Here is a 24674-nt window from a genome sequence, read left to right on the forward strand (position 1 = left end):
TGAGTTGTATTGTCAACTTCACTTTTGTAAAGCAAAGTTTTCTGTTTTCGTCTCTTGGCTCTTATTGCGTTTCAGTTTGATGCAACTCTATTTTATTGTTATTGTTATTAGTAATCACCTTTAACATCAGCTCTCACCTATGCCTCCTAGAAGCTGTCAGCATGCTACAGGTGCTAAACCATGGGAAATGGCTTTGTCTGGCTGACTAAACCAGGTGGGGGTAGCCAATGGGTCTCAAACTCTCGGTGAGTTAGGGACTTCCCTTGCATGTGAAGACAGGCTTCGGCAGACTGAGTGGGTGGGTCTAACGGTCAAGATTTATTATTAATGCTGGAGATGGAAGGGTATCACCATAGTAGGCTAATGCATTAAGATATTAAGATGTAGCACAATATTCTGCAGATTGCTCTTCCCAGTATCGCTGGCACAGCTGCCATTTCTCCTTGGAAGGAGAACGTAACACATGAAACCATGATTGTCCCTCCTGCCAACTCTGAAATAATCACATTTCCTAGTTATGTGTTGAGGTGCATCATACATATTTTCCACATTCAGAGAAATCTGAAATGATATTCTTATCTGTACCTCAACACAACCTGTTGACTGAAATTTCATCTACTCATGGCAGGCAGTTTAATAGCAGCATAGGGAGCCCAAATGTCAGACACCTGTTACAGAAAACAGCATAAATGTTGTGCTTGTTGCTACTGATTTCAGCTGGGCAGAACCCACTTTGTGCTGTACTCTGATGAAATTTACTAGTCTATAAAGCTTGCAGTGCAATTATAATGTTGAATTCAAACTGCGTAAAATTGTTCTTAGGGTGAGTTACTATTGTATTTTTTAAAAATAAACAGTTTTAGCTATTGGTTTATATTGAGTGTAGTTCCTTCTAATCCTTCTTATTTTTGTTTATTAGTTTCCAAGAAACTAGAAATAACATGGTTGGTTAATGGTGCTCAAAGCTAATTTAGATGAAAGAGAAAATTGTTATACATGCAGCCAGCAACCCTCACTGTAGTGTGTTAAAAGGCAACCAATCCTATTCAATGTATCAAATTTCTCTATGGACTAGTTAATTGGCTCTGTTAAACATGGTCGCTTCTATTTTATACTTCTATTCAAATTTCAGTTTTCCACCAAGTTGCCCAAGCTTCATTAATTCATGAACATTGGCCTTGTGTGCCATAATTGTATGCCTCTCATGCAGAAATTCACTGCTCGTACTACATTACTTCAAGGATGCCTAGTCCTTGTTCAACTGAAAGCTGTTTTAGCAATTTTTAGTACATTTATTAGCAACACTTAATCTACATCAAGTAAAACAAATTGCAGGTTCTCTCCTCTTTAATATAGGGCACAGGCACATATTGTACTTTGCGGATGGATTCATTTGGTAGATGCAGACTGATTTGATATCATTACAGTGCTCAAATGTTACAGACACCAGCAGTTATTTTTTTCCTCCAGGATGATCTAAACTGGGTAACCATTAATGCAAAATGTGAATATCCCACAAAATTAAATTTTGGGATTATTATAGTCCTTAGTAATAATAATAGCAGCAGTAGCAATTATACAGCAATGTTAAAATGATCCAGTCTTTTGGGTGGGCAGACTAATTGTATGGGTCTTTCCTATGCTCACAGCCACCAAGTTGGGTCATTTATATGTTAACCAGCTCACAGACAAGCAGTTTCCACACAGTGGGAATAATGCTCACAGGACCTTGTGTTGACTGGAAATATTACAGAACTATGCATAATTCTGAGGTATTAAGAATATTGTTACAAAAGTTGGGTGCCTCCCCCTCTCAGCCGAGTGGTGGCAAGAGTCCATAGGGTTCCAGGCACTCACCCAGCGTCTGTGTTCCTTTGGAGAATTGAGACACAGCAGATACTGTTGTAGCTTTAAGAAATACGGTTTATTCACCTATTTACACCTTCAGTCTGCATGGAGCCCATATCTTACAGCATGGTCATTTCAAGAGGGGCTTGTACCTCACAGTTGTGCAGCCAGCCTTCAGCCAGCCCACCTAAGATGGACTCCCAGCCCTCTTCCTGCTTCTTTTTCCCAGACCCCTTGCTCAAAACCTCTCTTTTCCTGTCACCTCACAACCAGTAACCCTGGCAACCTTCCCAATCCCCACCATGCGCAGCCAAAGGGGAAGAAGAGTGAAAATCTATGTTTCTCCCCACATCACTCAATATTCGAGGCACTGTGGCTGAGATGGGGAAAGCAATGGGGGAGGTTTGCTAGGCTCATAAAGCCTCGGACAAAAAGCTTGGATATGAAGATCTGCAAGAGTTTTAGAGACTAATGCACAGGTGCTTTTCTCTATCAGTCTTACCAGCATTAGCTTCCACCAACGCCCAACCATGCCAGAGAAATGAAGAAAAGCCTTAATTAACTGTGGTAAAAGTACAATATATTCAAATAATGTACTGGCTATCTTAAAGAGGTATGTGAAGAAATAAGTTGTAATAGGTATTGTGTAATGTATTTTGACATTTGTATTGTATTGTACATTCCACTATATTCGGTGTGGGATGTTTTCTGTTTGAAACTTAGTTCAAATATCGCTTGGGCGTTAACTGACAGTTATGAGGAGGGGTTGGTGTTAGAATTCTCAGTATAGATGCGAAAGGTAGGCGCATTTTGATTGGTGGGTGCAGGTTTAGAATTTTCAGTTAGACAGTGTGATTGGCTGGGGCTGAACTAGAGGGGCCAAAAGAAAGGTATATAAGGCTCTGCAGAGGATTTGTTGGGCAGATGGAATAGTTGGTGCTTGAGGTTCAGGGAGCCAGCAGAGGAAGAGGATGGGGGAAAGAGGAAGGAAGAAGACCTGACAGGTAAGGTGGAGGGGCTTGGAGGCCAAATACTTGCTGGGTAGAGCTGAATCACTTGTGTTAGGCTGAAAGGACAAGGGGAGAAACTTTCTGCAGTGCTGAGGGAAGAAATGAGAAGAAGCTTGGTCTTTGGTGTAGTACAGCAAGACAAATCTGCACTTCAACAGGGTTGGACAAAGAGGCTTCCAGCAGAGTCCTCTGTTGGAGAGGCTTAACTGAGGTGGAGAGAATAAGGGGCCAATTTGGCTAAAGAATTTTAATAGCTTCCTTAAAGCTGTCCTACTTTATCATTAATAGATTAATATAAGCTGTTGGTATTTAAAGTGACAGCAACAAGTTGACAAAGGTTATGCTCATTTAAAGATACTGTACTATTTCAAGTAGCCAGATAAGTTTGTGCATTTAATAATCTTATAATAAATGAGCATAAAATCCTTTGTTAAATGTAATATATGACTTGCTTTATACCACCAAGTTATTGGTAAGGTTCTGAGGGGAAAAGTGAGCAGCATTTCTGATCAATATAATATTATAGCTATTTAATTATTAACAAGAAAAGAAAATATAAAATAGGGGGAAACAACAGAAAGTGGGGGAAAGAAAGGATTTATTAGTTGGAAATCATACAACATTTCTTAGATACATTCAGTAACATCATTTGAGTGAAAGTTTTCTAATTATAAAAAAAAACACCTTAAGAGATTCCCATGAGTCTGGATCAGGAATGATTATTAATAGATTAAATGTTTCCTTATTAAGATAAGAAACTCAGATATATTTATATAACTGTGACTATAAATATGGGTATGACTACGATTATGAATGTGGTGGGAAAGGGAGAACCTGGATGCCCAAGACCTTTTCATTTTGTAGGTTTATTTTGGCCATATTGAGTTATATGATGTTGGGGGATTGCCATCATATTCAACTCCAGCAATTATTTCAGCATGTGTAAGTCCAGCTGGGAGTTGAATAACACTGGAACTTGCCATATATATATATGATGGCTGTGGCATGTGTACTTTCCCCTCAACCCCCAGTAGTTGTATACTTAATGTCAACTTTCTTCATCAGTATGATTACGCCACAAGATGGCTCTCTAACCACAAATATACTAACAAATACAAATTCTACGGTTGTTTGGGAACAAGTCAGAGGAGGTTTGCTGCGAGATCTGATGATACAAAAATGTAATCATTACCAATGGCAGCTTTAATATTTCTCTCAAACACTTCATGGAAACGTACTGTATGGTAGTGAAATGAGGATTTACTAAATATTTCAGAGAGAAATGACTGGTAGCTCCAATTTATTTTTGCATATCTTGTTTGCTGGTATTAATTTTCTGTATGCAGTTTTCCCAAGCCCACATATGCACACACAAACTCATTTATATATCATGTTTCCATGCACAAGAGATTTGTGGATAGCTGCAAACCTAGGCCCTGAGGCAAATAAAATTATTAACAGGCACTGCAATCATATACATCAGGGGTGGAGAGCCTTTGTTCGCCAGCGGGACAGATTCTTATTTCTCCACCTCTGGTGGGCCAAATTTGACTGGTGGGTGGGGCTGCCCATTTGTCAATCACTTGGTGTCAATATGCCACCAGAGAGTCAGCATGTTGGAATGTCAAACCACAGTGCTGAGCTGTTTGAAAGCCCTTTTGCAAGCAGGCCCTGCATTGCTCTTGAAACCTCTAAAAACCAAAGTTTTATAGAGTAGTGCAGGGCTGTTTGCAAAAGAGCTTTCAAACAGCTCTATACAGTGGTACCTCGGGTTAAGTACTTAATTCGTTCCGGAGGTCCGTACTTAACCTGAAACTGTTCTTAACCTGAAGCACCACTTTAGCTAATGGGGCCTGCTGCTGCGCCGCTGGAGCACGATTTCTGTTCTCATCCTGAAGCACAGTTGTTAACCCAAAGCACTATTTCTGGTTAACCTGAAGCGTATGTAACCTGAAGCGTATGTAACCCAAGGTACCACTGTATTGCGCTTTGAAGTAGCATCCAGCAACATTGAAGTCCCTGCTCATGAGCCGATGAATAGACTTTAATCCTGCTCTTTACGGGATTCAGTCTCTGCTCTCTATCAGGCCTTCAGAGTGACACCAGTGGATTGGCAGGTAGGAAAAACAGCATTGTGGCTCAAATGGGACCTCCTTTTGGGCCAAGACTGGCCTGTGGACCAGAGGCTTCCCATTCCTGCTATACATATCTGCTCATAAATAAGTTCCAATGAAATCACTTTAGGTTGTTCCTGACTAAGGGCACAATGCTAAACCTAGATCTGTTGGGATGAGCAAGGTAGGTTATGACAGACCTCCAACTCAACTGGCAGGTTCCTGGATCAGCTGGGCTATACTGGAACACATTCCCAACCCTCCTTAGCCAAAGATATGCCTGTGTAAAATCCTCACCCCAGCTCAGCTGGGGCTATGCAGGCTGCTCTGATACTGGAGGAACGTACACTGGTGTAAGCCTTGAAAAAAGTGTGTTCTGGGGGAGTGATGGAGGCAGGACTGGGCAAGATTTTAATTCTGTTCAGTTTGTGGCCTGGCAACCCAGCAGAAATTATGCCAGGGAGAAGGGTGGTGTAAGTCAAATTCTATTTTAAATGCTTGCTTTCCCTCTGCCAAGCTTAAGTCAGCTCAGCTGTCAGTAGCCTGCTCCTGAATGGAGTTTGGAACTACTTTATCATGCATAATTTTTCTTTAGCTTAGCATCAGCACATGCAAGCTATTGTAGAAAGCAAACTGAGGTAAGTATCATTGCCAACATTTAGATTTGTTATAATAAAATCCTACTAACTGTGTTTCCCCAATTCAGTATGAAAAATGTGTATTTTTTGAAAGCACAGGTGTACTCTCTTCCTTCTTACCATGCAATATGTTCCTGGCATTAACTATAAGTTCCAGGGCTGATCCCTAGTTCAAATTAAGTCCATTCTGGTTATAACAACTGACTTTCCTTATCACCAGTAGACTGCAGGACTGAAGAGAGTTAATACCTCCATTCTGAGAGCCAATGAAGGGAGTTTACCTGCTTTTTGCACAGGGTTGAACAGACTGTCTGAAATCAGGATAGCACCCACACAATTCCAACTCTGTGACCTTATTGTCAAACCTTGTTAGCAGAGCTTTCTTTCTATTTTTTCCCTCTCTCTCTTTCTCTTTTGAGAGAGATTAATTGTAATTTGTAACATCTGCAGGTATCAGATCAGCCACTGTTACTATTTCTCTTTGAAAATGGCAGCTAGACAATGACCCTGAAAAGAAGTTATTTGCACAGATAATATTTCACATTCTGTCAAGGCTTCTATTAACACGTTCCTTCTGTTTCAATAAAAGCATATTTTAAGACATCACGGTTCTTTGGAATTGTTAAGCATTGCAGCAAGGACAAATACGTTCCTTGAGAATGAATAAAAGTGCTAAACCTCTTATGGCAGGATCTGTCACTCATCAACAATGAAATTTTATCCCCTTTTAAAAGAGGCTTCAGATTTTGCTTCTCAAATAAATATAAATCAGCACCCTATTCTAACTGCTCTGAGAGATTCTTTGTTTCTCTGAAATGAAATCACATGGCACCCATCTGAAGAGCCTGCAGTAAATGCTTTAGCTAGTAGTACTAATGGCAGCTGGATAATTTCCAACCCTTTCCAAATTTGGAGGTGGGGAATGAAGATCCACATTGGAGCAATTTTTCCAGGCCAGTAACAGTCACTTTTAAGACTGGGCTGAATCCTTTGTTCAGGGATAGAGAGCTTGTGGCTCTCCAGATATTGCTGAACTACATTTCCCATCATCCCTGACGTTTTGCCATGGTAGATGGAGCTCAGAGGCGCTAGCTTCCGAAAGAGAAGGGGGCTCAACATTGTACATGTGATGTCATAACACTGGAGGAGCCGGGGGTGGAGCTGAATGTGATGGCAGCGCGGCTTCAATGGCCATGGCTTCTGCTGCTGCCTCTGCCTCTGCCACCACTGGCTGGGGGACTGCTTCCCTGCTCATTCCCGTCTGTGGCAGGAGGAGGAGGAGCTGGTTACTGAAGCCACACTGCGTTTGGCTTCCTCAGGAGAAGCTGGGGGGGGGGTGGAGCTGAGCACGGTGGCAGCATGGATTCAATTACTGTGGCTCCTCCTCCTGTTGCTGTGGAAGGGAAGGAGCAGGGAAGCAACCCCTGGCTGGTGGCCGTGGCAGGAGGAGGAAGAGGAGCTGGCCATTAAAGCCACACTGTGCTTGGCTCTGGGCTTGGCCTCTTCCGCCACTTTTGAACATTGGGGCTTCTGATGCAGTCCTGCAAAAATGGGGGTTTGCCCCCTAGGAGATGCTGCCCCTGGTGGGGTTGGTGGAAATTGTCAAAAGCATCTGGAGGGCCCTACTGTTTCACCCCTACATTAGCCAGTGAACAGTCCTGTTGAGGATACAGCATGGTTTCCAACTAAGTTTTACTCAGAGTTGACATACTGGAATTAATTAACCTAAGTTAGCCATGTCCTTTAATTTCAATGGCTCTACTCTGAGCAGGACTAACATTGGATACAACCCATACTTGTATCAGGGGTTGGGGGAGGAAGTTCAGTAACAGCAAAGTACAGGTGTCTGTAAAACTCAATAACTTGAGCTATAGGTGAATAGTCTATAGAATCATAGAATCTTAAAGTTGGAAGGGACCCAAGGATCATCTAGTTCAACCCCCTGCAATGCAGGAATATCAGCTAAAGCATCCATGATAGATGGCCATCCAAACTCTGCTTAAAAACCTTCAAGGAAGGAGAGTCCACCACCTCTCGTGGGAGTCTGTTCCACTGCCGAACAGCTCTTACTGTCAGAAAGTGTTTCTGAATGTTTAGTCAGAATCTCCTTTCTTCTAACCTGAAGCCATTGGTTCGAGTCCTACCCTCCAGAGCAGGAGAAAACAAGCATATTCCCTCTTCTATATTGCCTATTGTTGAACCCCAGCCAGCAAGGTCAGTTATCAGGCATGGTGTGAGCTATAATCCAGCCACAGTTCTCAACTCCCACCCTGTGGTAGATGGATCAATAGTTTCAGATGTTCAGAAGTATACTTTATTCAGTTAATTCTGTACTGCTGTTAGAGAAGCTACTGAAGTGTTAAATCCCTTTCCCCCTTTTGGTCAACAGTTAACAAAAAGTGTAAAAGTGCAGTCTTCCAGGGAATTCACTTTACTAACATACGTTTTCCTGAAAAAACATATTTTTGCTTCTTCAATCTAAACACACTGGTCGTTCTGACTTTAATTTCTGCTCAGCAAATGGAAGAGATGTGAAGCAAATAATGTTTAGAGCATAATATAACCATGAAGAATTAGCCTCTCCGGTTGATTAAAATGCACACACACAACAAATTATAGAACACAAACCAGATTGTTAAATTAGTGGATAAAGAGAACAGAGTCGATGAAATTGATCTTTGTTTTCAATATATCTAGCCACAAAATTTAATCTTGAAGATTAATATCAATTTGTCTTGGACAGAGAACCATTCTGTAGACTATCAACACAGAAAGGTTGTTAATTGGAATAAATGTGTTAAATGTGGTATGTGTTAGAGGGCACAATAAGAGGAGGAGGCAGAGGGGAAACATCTATTCCACAACTTCAGTGAGGAGACATCCAGCTGCCACTGAAGACCTATAAATAAATCTTGATTTTGCATTATGACACATCTGTGGTCATCAGCAGGTTAACTGTTAAAGTGTCTTACAATGTGCTGCTTAACTTGAAAAGGAACAAAGGTATTGTATCTTCAAACAATTTATTTGAATGATCGGGAGAATGAGACTACCTAGTGAGCTTCACAGCTGTGTGGGAATCAGAGGTTACAGTCTTATACAATGTATAGCAGGGGTTCTCAAACTTTATACCTCTAGGGCCCAGAAAAGACAACTGAAAATTACTGAGGCTCACCAGTCACAAAATGGTAGTGCAGGGTAAAGTCAGTCACAAAATGGTGGCAGATAGAGACAGAGTTTTTTTACTATTTTAATCAATATAACAATTGCCTATTCATTTTGGTGTGTTTTCTTGCATTGCTACTGTATAATTTGGTTTCTTTGGCCTGAAGCCCCAGAAGCAGAGAGTGGCACGTTAGTTCTTGCTTCTTGGGAGTAGGAGATTAAATGGGTGCAGAAGTCATTCTGCCTCACATTTCTATTAATTTCCCAAGTAAGCCTAGGCCCAGTTCCCCTAAGACAAATCTGCATGCAGTAGTGAAGAGGTGAGCTTGTGTAGCCCACTGCATATCCCTCACCTGACAGCTTTGAGCTTCAGATAGATTGTGGATGAAAGCACACCTGTTAGAGAGACTATATACAGCACACCTGTTAGTGAATAAGACTGTGCATGAGATTCATCATGCAGCTAGGAATCTTTCAGTTGTGGCTTCCTGATTCTGGAATGTTCTCATTGCTGAGGGCCACTTGATGCTATCATTAACATACTTTTGGTGCCAGGTAAGACTTACCTCTTTCCCCAAGCATTTGATGGATTAGTATGGTTTTGGTGTCTATTAATTGTTTGCTGCTGAAATTTTTGCTGCTGTTTTATTGGAATTTGTATGTAATTCATTGGGGTTGGGTTTTTTTTTGCTATATGCCATGCTTTATGCTTTTAAATGTAACTTGCTTGGATATTTTTATGTGTCAAATAACTGCAAAATTGAATACAAACACACACACACACACACACACACACACACAGAGAGAGTTTCTGCTTTTGCCCCAGTCAGCTTGGGGTGAGAATATGAAACAATGCTCTCAAAGTACGCAACCATTATGTTACTTATCTGGTAAAGAAATTAAATTCTATAATCTGTATTATGCAAGGGTTTATGAAACGTCTTTCTCTGGCTTTAAATGTTAGGAATATTTTGTCTTGGTGCAGGATGGTGAAGCAGTCTGAACAAATTCATTGGACAAGCTGGTGAATAGGGGGAGAGAGAATTTCCTTGTATCAAACTTTAAAGTTAGTCAAGCCTTTTCTTGTATAGTTTTTTAAAAGATCGTTCTAAGAAACCTGATTTTCTCTGGTGGGTTACAACCATTTGCAGATTTGAAAAGTGCCATTTATATTCTTGTGGCTGCTGAAGCAATTTCATATTTGGTAGGCCTTGGACCTTTTGATACTCATTTTTGAGGTGTTTATAGATCATTGTGTAAGATGAGGCTGCTGCACGTGACAAGCAGAACCTTGGCACAGGATGAGGCTAATTTCCTCTGACTGCAGAGATTAATGATACTCTTTTTTTTTTTTAGTAATACAAAGAAAATCTCTTCAGCAGATGAACTTTCCTATGACACTGAGGGGGAGGGGAGAGCTCTAGTCCATTCATTCATTCATTCATTCATTCATTCATTCATTCTCTCTCTCTCTCTCTCTCTCTCTCTCTCTGTGTGTGTGTGTGTGTGTGTGTGTGTGTGTGTGCTTTCCTTAGCTATTTGTAGGAGATGGAATGAGCCCAAAGAACTCTGCCAATTCCTTTTGGGAGCTACTTATGGTGGCTGGGGGAAGTGAATGCAGTCCAAATCTCTTGGAGGAAAAGTTAGCTTATTATTATTATTACTGTACTAGGAATGCCAAAGCCAACAGTTTTTTCAGCTCCACCCATGCATCCACCCACCCATCCAAAGTGGTTATATACTAATTACATCTCAAACCCCTCCCAAGACAGCTTCCAAAGGATCATTAGCAAAGGTAGCCCTAAGAAGAAAAATCCCAAAGTCCATATTAGGGCCAAAATAGCACGGACTCAAATGCTTGCACACTATTATATTATACTATTGCACAATTTGGTTGGCAAATAAAGGTGTTTGGACTTTAAAGAGAGAACCATTTTCATAAGCACAACAGGATAATTTAAGCTTCATCTACATTCCAGGGACTCTTTCCTAGAGCTCTATCCAGGTACTATGGAGGCCTGCCTGAGTGCTGCTCCTTCTCCCTCTGATAGCCTCACCAGTGGCAGGTGGTCTTCATTCACTAAGGCTGCGTATACATTACTGGCTTAAAATGCAGCTTGGGCATTCTTAGTGGCCAAGCCCACAAATAGGACATGACTGCAAGAGCACTCTCCACAGCATACTGCCTCCCACTGTGGAGATAGAACATAACCTGGGCAGAGCATGACTCTGTGCCATGGGCCACCTAGGTTGCATTCAGGTCAAATTTTTCAAGCCATTGTAAACTGACTTTTAGAGTAGCTCTTGCCAGATGCAGTTAGTACCCAATGGGGATTTTGCCCCTCAGATCTCAGTAATGGTCCCATATTTCTGTTCAGTTGCATACTCAATACCGAAAAGAACAAGAATGCTAAATGAAGTTACCTATTACCATTTTCAGGAAAACGTACAGTACTTAAAACTTTGCCCAGCAACTGTGGAGACTGAACATGCCCTCCACTGGCTGACTGGATTATAGCATCACAATACGGTTGTTTGATCTATGCCTATTCAGTTGGGGGTTTCATTCTCTCTTCTGCCTTCTTTGATAGCTTTTGTTGTCACCTGTCAAGCCTCTAATTATTGTCAGGAGCTTAAAGTGGGCAAGTAGAAGAGGAGGAGATGAGGTCTTTGTTTTTCCAGTCACTGTTACTGAGCAGAGTCAGTCTTGACTTTCTTGATCCATCTGCCAGCATTTTTTTTTTCCTTCTGAGGATGAGGAGCTTCAAAACTTATTTGGGTGGAAAACGGGGCACCAAGGATCTGTCTTTCCTCACTTCCATTTCTAGGGAACTGGAAGGGATGTGTGGAGACCAGAAGGCAAAGGACAGCATTTGGGGAGAGCGGGTTACTAGACTTGAGTGAAAGGAGGGAGATGGCAGTCTGACATATTGCTTGTCCCCAAATTTCAGAGGGAATCCCCCTTGCCTGGTGGGAGGGGGATAAAGGAGATGGCAATGGAGTAGGACAATTGTCTATAGACAGAGAGGAGAAGGTTTGGGCGGGTGGAAGATCCTTTCATTTACTGGCTTATGGGACAGTCTTCTGTTATGGCACTTAAGTTGGGGCTCAAAGTAGATACCAGGAATGCTTGGGGTGGTGCTTGAAATTATGTAATAATTCTACCAGGGGTGCCAGGTATAGGGGTGCTGGGGCTCCAGCCTCCCATATTTTTGGGGCGGGGCTGTACCCACACAATATTGAGGGGGTTGTTATTACCTGCTGCTGCCAGGCACCCTCCACATGCCCCAGCCCCAGCCCCAGCCCCAGCCCCAGCCCCAGCCCGGCAGGCCAGGAGCCAGGTGGGGGATGAGTAAGTGTGAAGATCGCCCTCTGCATGTCCTGGCCCCACCTGGTGCATGCTGGGCGACACATGATGTGTCATGTGGCCATGACGCATGTGGCAAGTCAGCACCCGAATTTCACCATCCCCCAAGGATAGTGTCATATGCCTTTCAGCTCCTGCTCTTTAATCCTAAACCTGTGGGGCAGGCTGCAGTTATTGGCAATACAAAAAAGGCACTTTACACATGTTTTGGTGCTATTCTAATTATTGCTGCACATGTTCCAGGACTCAGCCTAACAGCAAATTTTGGGGCTGAGCCCTTCTACAATATAAACTCTGCACTCCAACCAACCCATTCTCTCCCAGGGCACTGATCTGTGGAGGATATTTGCTAGAGGGCTGTAGAGATTATATCTGAGATATTCCCTTTCTCCAATTTACTTTTAGCTTCATATTTATGCTAACAGGAACCATAATTGCAGATGTACGTTGTGTGTTTTAACGAAAGCTGATTCAGATTATGAATGTAAGTTGTTTGTGAATCTAACATGTCACAGAAGGTATATAGGAAGCCTTATCCAGGAAAACTTTTATATGTGAATATATTCATGGAAATGGCATTCTTTACTTGCAGCAAAGATGATTATACCACAGCTGAACTGAAGGGCATGAAAGCCATGAGGAAATACAGTGCAGAACTTTGCACTCCTAGCCATGCTTCCCCACTTGTCATTAGAATAAGATGTATTTCAGGTTCTTTCCTGTAGTCGTCCCCCTGTGTTTAGGGCCTGTCTATACTGTGGTTTACCACAGCTGAAGTGTGTGCTGTTTTTGAGTCAGGAAGTCTGTACATCATTGTATTTGGGTCTCTAGAATCTTTTTTTAATTCATGACAGTTGCAAACACATTCTATATTCATACATGAGTGAATTAACCTTTGCCCTAAACCCTATTCCCAGCTGGTGCCTACTAGGCCGGATTGTCCACTAGGGCTACTAGGGGGTCATGGGGTTGCAACAAATTAGCCATCACAGGGGTGTGGCTGTGTTGTTCTAGTTTTCTCACCATCTTCCTCCAGTGCTGGATTAAACCCTGTGGAGGCCCATCAGATTATCTCCTAATACGTTTTTGATTTTACCAACCAACAATTTTAATAAACCTAATCAATATTATTCTGATCCTTTGTCACAGGGCCCCTAAAAGGTGTGGGGCCCATAGGCAGGTGCCTACTCTGCCTATTTGGTAATCCAGCACTGTCTTCCTCCCCTGCAAAGCTATTTTGGAAACTTAAGCATTGCAATTTTATAAATTGTTAGCACTTAAGTAAACTGAAAAGTGTATTTCTTTAGTTCAGAAGATGACCCTGCTGAAGTCACAGTTGCTTCTTTGCTCAGAGAAAAGTTGTCTTCTGGTTCTCTCCTCCTCCTTTATAAATAAATACAGTGGTACCTTGGTTTTCAAACATAATCCGTTCTGGAATACCGTTCGAGTTCCAAAATGTTCAAAAACTGACAACTCAGTACGGAAGCCTTAAAACAGAAAACTCAATACAGAAAACTCATTACAGTGGTACCTCTGGTTATGTACTTAATTTGTTCCGGAGGTCTGTTCTTAACCTGAAATTGTTCTTAACCTGAAGCACCACTTTAGCTAATGGGGCCTCCCACTGCTGCCGCGCCGCCGGAGTATGATTTCTGTTCTCATCCTGAAGCAAATTTCTTAACCCAAGGTACTATTTCTGGGTTAGCGGAGTCTGTAACCTGAAGTGTATGTAACCTGAAGCATATGTAACCTGAAGTACCACTGTACAGAAGTTGCGTGGCATATTGGACTTCCAAGGCAAGTTCGAAAACTGAAGCATTTACTTCTGGGTTTACGGCATTCGAAAACCGAAATGTTCGTCAACGGAGATGTTCGAAAACCGAGGTACCACTGTAGTAGATACTTAAACACTGCATTCTAATACTTAGAACTTAAGTGTCTTTTCTTGGTTCAGAAGGAGTCGCTGCTGTCAAAATTTCTAGTATGGGTTCATACCAAAGGAACTATATTATTCAGTGGTAAACCCCACTGATTTCCATGGGGATTGCTCCCTCATAAATATGTGCAAGATTGCAACCTGAATTGGTTAGTCTTAAAGGTGCAACACAGGACCAAGAGCATGGGCCCCCATAAATTTCCAGACCTGTGGGGGGGGAATTATCCCCCTTCAACAGACTATTCACTTCTATGTCTTTTTTCCAGAATGTGGAAAAACGTAGAGCAATATTAGGTTAGGACCTAGAGACCAAGGTTAAAATCAGCCAGGAAATTAACTGTGGGATCTTGGACCAGTCACTGTCTCTCAGCCTAACCTACCTCATATGGTTGCTATGAGGATCACAGGCCCTTGAGTGGCACCTTGGAGGAAAGGTGGAATGGATATAAACCTAATACTTATAAATAAGGAATAAACAAAATAAACAGCCTCTCTCCAGCCTACCTACTGCCAGGAGGGGGGCAGGTTTGGAATAATGAAAAAGTGTAATCCCAAACAGCAAAGAAATAAGAATATGGGGCACAGCTGGGATATCCACACCTACAAACATTGGACTTGGCATGTAAGCCCATGGCACATCCCATGTTTGGCTGTCTGTTGCAGCATGCTTGCCTGGGTGGGATGTGCAGGAAGCTCACTTCTGCACATTGAATTCTCATCCAAACTATCCTCTGCACCACCCTACTTTTTATAACAGCATTTTAAGTTTGCTGAAGCATTTTATAGGGTTTTTTTAATCCTCACAAGAACCATGTAAAGTAGATTGTACTGCAATTTTAGAAAAACAACAGAAGGAACATTACTATCACCTTTAACAAATTTATTATGGCATAAGCCGTTTGGGGGCCAAAGCAAACCTCATCAGATGCATCATTCTTGGTATTCCATGAAAGCTTGTGGAATAATATGTTTGCTAGCTTATAAAGTGCTACTTCATAATTGTTTCATTTCTGGTGTAAGTTATGGCTAGTTGGCTGCGTCTTTGAGTAATGTACCCAACACCACACAACTAGCAAGTGATAGAGGAGGATTTTAAAGTTAAGTCTCCAGATCCCCTGGTATGTTTGTCTTTTCAATGTATAAAGAGAAGGAGACTGTTGGCAGTTTTGCTGAGAAGGAAAACTGCTATCTGCAAGCCTTCGCAGCCCGGCAGGAACTCTCGCTGGGCTCCACAGGCTTGTGGATAGCTGCCTGAAGCCTGGAGAGCGAGAGGGGTCAGTGCGCACTGACCCCTCTCACTCTCCAGGCTTCAGCGAAAGCCTGCATTTGCTCCATAGGACGCACACACATTTCCCCTTCATTTTTGGAGGGGAAAAAGTGCATCCTATAGAGTGAAAAATACGGTAAAAATCAGGAATGCACAGCTTTCATACTTTTCTCAAATCTACACCCCCTCCCACACACACCCTACAGTTCCAATAACAAACAAGTGTTGAAAATTGCAACACACATAGAATCCACCCACTGTTTGCCTTGTTGATTGTGGTGGATCTAAACACAGGAGAAAAGCACTATAAATAAGTTGGAAATTAAATCGTTTTAACAAAAGAAAAAAAAATCCCAATGAGAAATCCCGTTTTAAACAATTCTGCCTCTCTGGCACCATCTGGCGCAGTTTCTTTACTAATGTAGGTGTGTTGCTGCTGCTTACCAGAGGGTAGAGGGGAGGGGTGCAAACATACTGGCAGAGCCAAACTGGCATGCCTGCTGGTGCATTTGCACAACACCCGCCTCCCTGCCACCTTGCAGTAAGCAGCAGTTTTGTGGCAAGTATTGTTGTCCCACACTCACTAGTGATCTAGTTCCACTCTAAACATGTAGGAAGAAGCTCTGACACACGTGTAGAAACTTTTGGACAGGCATAGTCTCTTAGGAAACATGAAGTGTCTGCAGTCAAGATGTTTGCTCTTTTAGCTGATGAGATTCCATTTACAAATGTCTCCACAACTAATGCAATGGGAAAGGAGGAAATTTGATGCAAAAATCTGGATATAAGTTTAGCTTCTACCTCCCCTATGGGCATTCCCACTTTGCCAAAATCTGTTCAGACAGAGGGATAAGATGAGAATAAAGTCCTAACTGCTATTAAAATTACAAAATCTGAACTTTTAGCTTGATAGATCTCTAAATCTCTTTAATGCAGCTAGCATGTGTGGAACAGATGTTGCCAGTTCTGTTCTGTATGCACAGGCATCTCTGAGATCCAGCAAGGGGAAACCTTAAAATATATCAAGGTCTTCTTTAAAGCTGCAGTAGCTAAGCAAGCCTTCCCCAACTGGGTGCCTTCCAGAAGGTTTGGACTACAATTTTCATTAATGCCATTGTAGCCCAAAACATCTGGAGTGCACCAAGTTAAGGAAGGCTGAGCTAGGTCAATGGTAACAGAGGGAACATGTATAGAGACAAAGGCGGCTTTCTGGATTCCTAGTTTCTCCTAGTGACACAAAGCATGAGGTAAGAAGGCTAGTTTAATTCAAATGGGTATAGCGGAATATCAGGATAGAGGATTTTTCATAAAGGAAAAGCTAAGGGAAGCCCATGCAGAGAGCAACCGAACTGGGGATTTTTCCCTTAAAGAAGACAATGGAATTAAAAACGGAATTAAAAATGAGGCACAAACTGTATGAATGGCCAAGGCCAGCTTAAGGCGGTACTGGTGGTGCTGGTGCATTTCCCAGAGGAGGATGCCTTCCCCTCAAAAGGAATGTATGAAATAAGGTACCCAAAAATATATGTTATGGTATCTTAAAGACTAATGCAGTTATTGCAGCATACACTATCATACTCTGAACACCCACAGTTTCACCACTCTCAGCAAAACACAAACAAAAGCAATTTTGCAACCTTAATCAACAGAAAGAAAATACTTTGAACACATTCAGTTTCATATTTTAAACTCACTACAGTACTTACTGTTTTTGCTCACTTTCTAACTTGGGTCAGTCACCAGCTCTCAGCCTAACCTATAAAGGGCCATATTTTTCTGGGTTCCCTACCTCCACAAATTAGAACAGCTTCAAGTCTTCAAACGATCTAGCATGATTACTGTACGTATTATTTATGCATTAAACCTATTTCTGTTTAATTGCGACAAAAATTGATTCCCAAGAACAGTTACCTTAGTCTTGCACCCACTCAAGGTGAGACACTGTGGAAAGCAGAGAGTTGTATTTTATTTTTATTTTTACTATTTTAGTTTTACAGGCTGAATAGTAAAGAGTTGGTATTTTTCCTGATTGCCTATCAACTAAAAAATAACCTCAGATTTTCCAGTGTTCTGCTTCAGCAGCAAAACCATTGAGATAAGTAGATCACACACAAGTGGGGAGCTGCCTGTAGGTTCCTTCTTTTCATGGTTTTTTGAGGGGTGAGTAGGTGGAGATCCTGTTACACAAGAGGAGTAGGAGGCATTGGTGGTAAAACACCACCAATTTTGCCTCAGGGCTCAGAAGATCCTATGAACCAGTCTGAGTTCTCGAACTCTGGTAACCTTAGGAAAGGAAATCTTATGCCTGACTGAATTTTTTAAAAACCCAAAATGTGACTGTGAGTGCGGAGTTCGGCTATTCCTGTTCCACCAGTAAGCTAGCCTTCACTTCTCTTCTGGAACCAGAGCATGATTTTATGTCCATTTGTCATCATTGAGTAAAATCTCTTAATCTCCATACATCTGCAGAGTATAGTTTAGCATATACTTAGGCACACCACCTTAGGACAGTGTGATTTGTAATTTGAGTGCCCTTCTTGTCAGTATATTGACACTGCATACCGCATAGTAATTACAAAATCAGCAGAACAGCTACAAACAGCCCTCCCTCAGTTACTAAATTGCATTCCGCAAGTGTATATAAATTTGTATATATGGGTAGGATATCAGCCCTGAAAACAGGGTCATAAACATGTTTTCTGCCTGTTGAGCGCAGATTTTATAGTTGCAATTCTACTTCCAGTTATATTGCAAAGCAATTTTAGCTTCTTTTCTCATTCAGTGCCAAAACTGGTCTTTGTCACAGAACTACCCCTGGGAGCCGACTTTTAAAGCTCTATCAGAAGAAGACTGAATAAGCACAAAATGGTTGCTTGTCGTTTGAGTTATTCTCCTCGTCCCCTCAACCTCTTGATAGCAAGTAAAATAAAATGACGGGAGTTGCATTTCATAACAAGCAGGGATACTGTTAATAAATCCCCCAAATGTCATAGCAAGCAGGGGAGCTTTTCAGCCCCTCTCTTACATGTTTGCTGGGTGAGCTTATGCAGCACCAGCTCCTTGCCCACAATTCCACCCTTACCTTGCTGAACAGGAAGTCCAGCTGTGCAAGTCTAGGGCCATTTTAGTTTGGTCTACAACGAAGCTGAAAATAAGAACTCACTGCTTTGGCTCAAAAGCATTGCTGCAAATGTGGGCATCTTTCAATGATGTTTATACTTCCAAAGCCATTCAATGCCCCTTAAAAAGTCTTTGTTTAACCAAGCTTCCTTAGTCACTGACTCTTAACATTTTTTTAAAATTTTGTACACTGTATTGGTGATATACAGATGCATTTTATTTTTATCTCATTTTTACATTTTTTAATTGAACGTATTTTTAGGTTTTATGTAACTCACTTAGGATTATTTTATTTATTCTGTTAAGCAATATAGTTTTTTGAATAAGTGTGTTGATTTGTGTGGAAATGCTGGATTCCCATTTACAATGGCAGCTGCCCCTGACAAAGAACCACAGAAGGGGGATGGGGGAAGCCTTGGCAAAAGGCTTGCACTGAACATAGAGAAAAAAGGGAAGCCTTTTGCCGTATTTTTAAATTTTATTTAAACAATTTATAAGCCGCTTAAGTACTATAATTTCTAAGTGGTGTACAGGAAATACAATGCAAAAAAAAAAGAAGAGATAAAAATCAGTTAAAACTATAAAACCAGACTTCAGTTCCTGCTGGAATAAAAAAGTCTTCCATAGGCACTGGAGATAGGCTCCATTGGTGCTGCCACAATGGTGCATACATGCACAACCAGTTTACACCGGTTAGAAATGTTCCACAGAGCCTTAACAGACTAACAAATGCTTTTGTGGACTTGAGTTGAGTTCATCACATGCATTTAGTGTTATCCTTTGTTTGGAGGCAGACACAAGTGAATATGTATGTGGGAACTGTGAATGGCAAAGAAGCACAAGAACTTTGTGGCAGTTCAACTGAAGCTTAACGTATGTGGAGTAATGACAAGTGTCTGCTTACAGCAGCATTAGCTGATCACACAATCATCTCAGCATTTCTAATGAACACCTGTTAAGGGGACAGGAATCCACTGCCTCATTTAAAAAAAAAAAATAGTTCAAACTCAGCTATTTCATGCCCTTTCTGATTCTGCTGTTGGAGTTATTACAGATTAGTTAGCACCCTTAAATCGTTCTCTCATATGAGCGGTGTTAAGTTCCACATTTCTTTTTTATCCATGTTTATGGATGAATTCTGATCCTAATAATTGATTGTGAGTTCTGAATTAAATTAATGAATGACAAGCAGAATTGCATGACCTTGTATATGTGGAGTCAATAAAAGAATTTACCAATGAAATATGCAGTAGAAGAAACAGAGGGGAAATTGGCCCAATAGAGAAGTCATTTCATATATTTTGCTTCATGGAAATCATAGAATCATAGAATTGTAGAGTTCGAAGGGACCCTGATGATCATCTAGTCCAACACCCTACAGTACAGGAATATGCAGCTGTCCGATAAGGGGATTGAATCTGCAACCTTGGAGCTATCACCAACTGAGCAAAAGCGAAGACCCAATGTAAATGGCCAACTTTTCAGAGCTTTAGTCCAAACAAGCAAAATCAGTTTTCCCCTTATTGTTTCTGGCTGTTTTGAGTAAGCAGTTGACTTGACACAGCCCTGAAAGAATGAGCAGCTGAGTTTAATTTGTCTCTTTAGTAATTCTACTGATAATGTCAAAACTTGCAATTTACAACAAGAAGAACCTGGCTGTTTCTGAGAGGTAACCACAGAGGTAACCTTAATAGGTTTTACGGTGATGAACATGAGAATTTCATTGCAAAATTATTCAGGCTGGTTGGTTATGAAGAGCATTTAATAGCATAGCTTGGTCTACGGCTATGTGAAAGGTTTGATAAAATTACAACATAGGGCTTTAGATGAAGTGTTAGCAGATTAATTTGGAATGTGGAGTACTGTCGTAGTACCAGTGTTGACACACTGTCCAGTTCATCACAAGATATTAAGCAGTCGTACAGGTTGGTTAATGTTAACGAAAGGGCAATGTGGGAAGGCAGGCTTGCAATGAAGATAGGCAAATGCTATTTTAAAATGGAAAATAGGTGTTCTGTATTTTAAAGTCAAGCAATGGAAGCATTGCCTCGCCTGGAATAAGAGAAAAGTGGGGAAATAACTGATAATATCCCATTTCTGAATAAGGTAGTGGCTGGTCAACTTTGAGGGTGTTTGGAGGTAATGAGTTTTAAAGATGCATTTAACCTACCTTCAGGCCTGGATCTGACAGTGAAACTGCCTTGGTCATCCTGGTTAACCAAGTATCAGGAGCAGAGCTGGGCTTACCATTAGACAAATTGAGGCACTTGCCCCTGGTAGTGGGATCCTGCCAGGATCCAGAGTTGGCAGATCCCACTGTGATGCCTGCCTGCCACCATGCCACCCTACTTGCTGCTGCTGGCATCACCACAGGCCTGGGGGTGTTGGGGTTTCAGGGAGCTCTCAAGAGCTTTCACCACTGCTGCTGACCCTCCTCTGGTGGTGTGGGGTGGGTGGGAGGCACCCATTGTGGTGCCAGAGTTCCAAAGGCGCCTCCTGGCCCCCCTTCACCAGAGAAGGGAGAAGAGCAGGTTCCAGAGGTGGAGGCCCCTCACCACAGAAGTGATAGTGGCTTCTGGGTTCTTGCAAGAAGCTGTTTCTCTGGTGCCACTGCAAATGCCTCCTGCCCTACCCTGGCCCCAGGGAAGTAAGTAGGAGCAGCTGCCATGTTGCCTTCTGAGTTCTGGTGAGATTGCGCTAGAATGCAAAAGCCACTACTGCTTCTCCCATGGCGGGGGGGGGGGGGGGCTGCCACAAGAACCTGGAAACTGATGCTGCAGCCATGAGACCTGGTAAACTGTGTGACCCTGGCTTTGGCAGGTATGGATGGCAATGGCCATGGGAGACAGCAACTTCACATTTCGCCTCAGGTGGCAAAACGAGACAGGCCACCTCTGAGAGTGAGAGAGAGGCAAGGGAAGTGCAACTCTGCTGGTTCTGCTTGCCTCAAGCATGACATCCTTCTGTGGAAGGTGGAAACATGGCGTTATGTACAGGATCACTTCCAAAAAGCAGCATTGGGGGATTTCTGCTTAGTGGGGTAGGAGAGCTGAAAATAATGCCAATATATTTCACATCTGGCAACCTCTTAGAGCAAAATATACACCAGGAGGCTTTGTTTGGTCAGAATTGAATATACACTTCCAGAGTTAATGCTAAATACATCTGGTAAAATAACATCGCCCGTCCCTTCAGAACAGCGCTCGTCTATCTCTTAAGACTGACTGACCCAGGTTTCACTGCTGTTTCATCACCCTTGTGCCAGAAGTGCTGGCCACATGACCCGGAAAGCTGTCTGTGGACGAACAGCAGCTCCCTCGGCCTAAAGCAAAATGAGCGCCACACTCCACAGTCCCCTCTGACTGGTCTTAACTGTCCAGGGTACCTTTACCTTACTTCTGGTAAATGAGGCACCCTAGCCCCAAGAGGGCTGTGGAAAACTGTGTCCCTGGCCTTTTAGAAGTGCATTGGTTGCCAGATGTGATTTTTTCAGCTCTCCTACCCTACTTGCTTGGCCTATGGCTATTATACTGCAGGGGTTCATTCCACGTAGTCTTTTAACAGCTATATGAAGCTTCAAGGTAAGGTCATCCGATTTGAGTAAGGTACCATGTATGCTGATGACACACAGTTCTTTCCCCGGGATATTCCCAGGGGAACTGAAGGAGGCAGTGGTGCGCCCGCTCTTAAAGAAAATATCATTAGATCCCTTAGATCTATCCAATTACCGCCCGGTTTTGAATCTTCCATTCCTGGGTAAGGTGATTGAGAGAGTGGTTGCTGAACAGCTTGGCAGGTTTCCGGATGAAACATCGGCTCTGGATCCATTCCAGTCCAGCTTCTGCGCTGGTCATGGGACCGAGACGGCTCTGGTCACCCTAACAGATGATCTCCGCAGGCAGCTGGATCGAGGCGGGTCGGGGCTGCTGATTCTTCTAGACCTGTCAGCAGCCTTCGACATGGTTGATCACGAACTCCTGGACCACCGCCTTGCCGACGTGGGGATCCAGGGCATAGTCTTTCAATGGCTGCGCTTGTTTCTCTCTGGTCGGGGACAGAGGGTGGCGCTTGGGGGGGAATTGTCATCGCGCCACTCCTTGGTGTGTGGAGTGCCTCAGGGTGCGATACTCTCCCCGATGTTTTTTAACATCTTTATGCGCCCCCTCGCCCAGCTTGTCCGGAGTTTTGGGCTGGGTTGCCATCAGTATGCCGATGACACCCAACTCTATCTGTTGATGGATGGCCATCCTGACTCGGCCCCAGACACACTGACCAGATGTCTGGAAGCTGTGGCTGGATAGTTTTGTGGGAGCTGGTTGAAGTTAAATCCTTCGAAGACAGAGGTCCTCTGGCTGGGATGGGACGATATGGGATTGAGGGGGCAACTCCCATCTCTTGCGGGGGTGCAATTAGTGCCAGCACTGTCCGTTAAGAGTTTGGGTGTAATCTTCGATACCTCCCTCTCTATGGAGGCGCAGATTACAGCTATAACAAAGGTGGCATTTTTTCATCTCCGCCAAGCTAAGCAGTTGGCTCCTTACCTCTCTCACCCTGACCTAGCCACTGTGATCCACACGACGGTCACCTCCAGACTGGATTATTGTAACTCGCTCTACGTGGGGCTGCCCTTGAGACTGACCCAGAAACTCCAGCGGGTGCAGAATGCCGCGGCGAGACTCCTTATGGGGTCTTCGCTGCGAGATCATGTTCATCCGGTACTATACCAGCTGCACTGGCTCCCGGTGGAGTACAGGATCAGGTTTAAGGTGCTGGTTTTAACCTTTAAAGCCCTATACGGCCTAGGAACCTCGTACCTATGGGACCGTCTCTCCTGGTATGTCCCACGGAGGAACTTACAGTCTGCAAATAAAAACATCTTGAAGGTCCCAGGCCTCAGAGAGGTTAGGCTGGCCTCAACTAGAGCCAGGGCTTTCTCGGCTGCGGCTCCAATCTGGTGGAACGCTCTGTCACAGGAGACTAGGGCCCTGCGGGACCTGACATCTTTCCACAGGGCCTGCAAGACAGAGCTGTTCCACCAGGCCTTTGGTCAGGGCGCAGCCTGACTTCCTCCTCTGGCAATCTGCACAGAATTTTGCTTAACGGTTGCCATCAATTTGATTTTAATTAATTTTTAGAATGAAATGTTTTTAGAATGTTGGATTATTTGATTGTTGTTAGCCGCCCTGAGCCCGGCTTCGGCTGGGGAGGGCGGGATATAAATAAAATTTATTATTATTATTATTATTATTATTATTATTATTATTATTATTATTATTATTTCTGTCTCCATTCCATCTGAATCAGGTGCAGCAGTGCAGAGGGTAGACCAGTGTCTGGAAGCAGTAATAGCCTTTATGAGGGGAGGGCTAACAAAATGAGAATGAATCCTAAAAAGACAGAGGCGCTCTTGGTTGGTGGTTTATGTATTTGGGAAATGGAGAAAGAACCTGTTCTGGACAGATTTGCACTCCCCTTGAAGGAGCAGACACATAGTTTTGGATCCAGGTTTGTTATGGGAAACTCAAATGGCTGCAGTGGTTAAGAGTACCTGTCTTCAGCTAGGATTGTTTTGCCAGCTATAGCCATTCCTGGATTGAGATAGCCCTGCCACAGTGATCCATTGTAACTTCATGGGTAAATTACTGTAATGTGCTCTACATTAGCTTTCCTTGAAGATGGTTTGGAGGCTGTAGCGGTTGTTGAATGCTGCTGCGAGTATTGACTGGCCTATTATTATATATGGAACTCATAGAAAGGTGGGGGTCATGTGACTTTGTCATTTTGCCCATTGTGTAACAAACTGGTAGCATTCGCTCTTGAGCTCTTATGCATGCACAGGTACAAACATACCCGTGTGCATGCCTGATATGGAAAAAAGGTAGTAGAGGGCAAGGGATGGAGTGATGGAGTGGAAGGATACAAACAGAGCAAAACAAGCACAATATGGATACATTCCAACTTCCTCCCCCCCATTGGGATGGGTGCAGAATAGCCACCATTTCCATGATGGAACATGCGAAAGCTAACCTGCCTGTTGCACGGACAGAAAATTCCAATCAGAAAAATCAGTTTGTGGAATAGCATTTCTTGGCTAGAAGTACCCCATTTCTTCCTTAGTTCCCAAGTACAGGAGGAACAATACAAATAGCACTGGCTTCAAGTGTGTGCTTCTGATACAAATTAAGACAAGTTAAGCTGTTTTGCCAGCA

The 24674-nt window shown here is 42.8% G+C and overlaps 1 long non-coding RNA gene across 1 annotated transcript in view; it reads left to right on the top strand.

Moving 5' to 3' along the window:
- Positions 1-2768: 2768 nt before the first annotated feature.
- The window catches only part of LOC310766454, a 39665-nt gene continuing 17759 nt past the window's right edge, over positions 2769-24674 (top strand). Inside the window, exon 1 of the long non-coding RNA XR_014550156.1 lies at positions 2769-2852. This is a non-coding gene — a long non-coding RNA (uncharacterized lncRNA). The remainder of the gene's footprint in view (positions 2853-24674) is intronic.

The sequence above is a fragment of the Podarcis filfolensis genome (assembly GCF_964270895.1).
Source record: "Podarcis filfolensis genome assembly, chromosome: 7".
Classification (NCBI taxonomy): domain Eukaryota; kingdom Metazoa; phylum Chordata; class Lepidosauria; order Squamata; family Lacertidae; genus Podarcis; species Podarcis filfolensis.